Consider the following 1,386-nt stretch of genomic DNA (forward strand, 5'->3'; position numbering starts at 1 on the left):
AGGGGAGGAGCTTATACGCGATGTCATTCAGGGAAAACTTACGTCGAAAAAAGAAAAGCGTTAGTAGGGAGGTGATTAAGAGACAAAAGAACCTTTTCCGGTTTTTAGGTATTAGATCATTTTTATTTATTATTCGTTACTAGATTTAAAAAGGGAAAAGGAAAATAGAGAATATTAGGTTTAAATTTTATTTAATATTTAAATATATTTTACTTAGACTTATAATCTTAATTATAAAGTACACAAACACAATATGTACATTTTATATTAATCCACTTATTAATAAAGTTAATAAAAAAAAGGTTTTACAAAAAATATTGTCATTTTATCTTACATAGCTGACATTAATATTTTTACATTCTTCTTATATATACCGTACTTAAACTATAACAAGCGTTTAAGGTCGGAAAACTCGTTAATGTTCCAAACTTAAAAATAAGAGAGAGAACCGATTCGAATAAGAAGAAGAAGAAGAAGATGGAAACGTTATTCGCTCGCGAAACCGTAGGGGAGAGAATAACGATTATTGATAAATCTTCGTTTTACCGGTGCGCACGTTTTTGTTTCATTTCGCGTTACGATCTCGTGAAACGCTGTGCGTCGGTAAATTTACCATAAGCGAGTTCCTATAATTAAGCGTTATTCCTTTTACTTTACAAATTTCATGCAGACGATCTTCCGGTGTACGAACAACGTACGCATAGAATTTCGGGCCAGCCGACACGAACGACTCGATATAACTACCGCGGCCGTAGCTCTCGAGTTCGTCGGTCATATCCCCCAAAAAATTTCCCGTACGTGGCTCGTACTCGTTCGGATCGCCTGTACTTATATATATGCAGGAATCTGTATCATAATACAATACTCGCCTATTCAATAATTCTAAATGTTCGTATAATTTCAGTCGCGCCAGCGCCGTCGTGAATGCCGCGATCACGTTTGTCTGCGGAGAAGTTACGACCGCTTCTCCTCGCAATCTCCACGAGACATATATTACCTCGTCGTTGACGGGTAATATATCGATTATTTCGTGTTCTGGACTCGTGAGCAAAGCTGCCAATCGCTGGTAATTTTTCACGATCTCAGTGTTAGGCAAATTGGATCGTTGACCGAATTTTTCCCAAAAGGAATTTAAGCAGAGCTTTGCAACCGAACGTAGACCTGGATTTCGAGCGATGTTATTTTTATCGAGAACGATACCCTCGGTTTCCTCGTATTCCCGAAGATATCGCTCCTTAGTTTCGTCATCCACGCATTCGTTCGGCCATCCGCTAGCTTCCTGCTTCAATTGCAAAAAACTATTGATATATCCGGTAAGCAATCCACCCTGCTACGTATCGGGATCATATCGCGTGACCTTGTATTGCCAAAATTTCTCTCACTTCC

General features: G+C 38.5%; 1 pseudogene; it reads right to left on the reverse strand.

Moving 5' to 3' along the window:
- Positions 1-1,386, reverse strand: part of LOC108765727 (uncharacterized) — a 3,894-nt pseudogene that overhangs the window by 751 nt on the left and 1,757 nt on the right.

Source organism: Trachymyrmex cornetzi, unplaced genomic scaffold (assembly GCF_001594075.2).
Source record: "Trachymyrmex cornetzi isolate Tcor2-1 unplaced genomic scaffold, Tcor1.1 scaffold513, whole genome shotgun sequence".
NCBI classification, from domain to species: domain Eukaryota; kingdom Metazoa; phylum Arthropoda; class Insecta; order Hymenoptera; family Formicidae; genus Trachymyrmex; species Trachymyrmex cornetzi.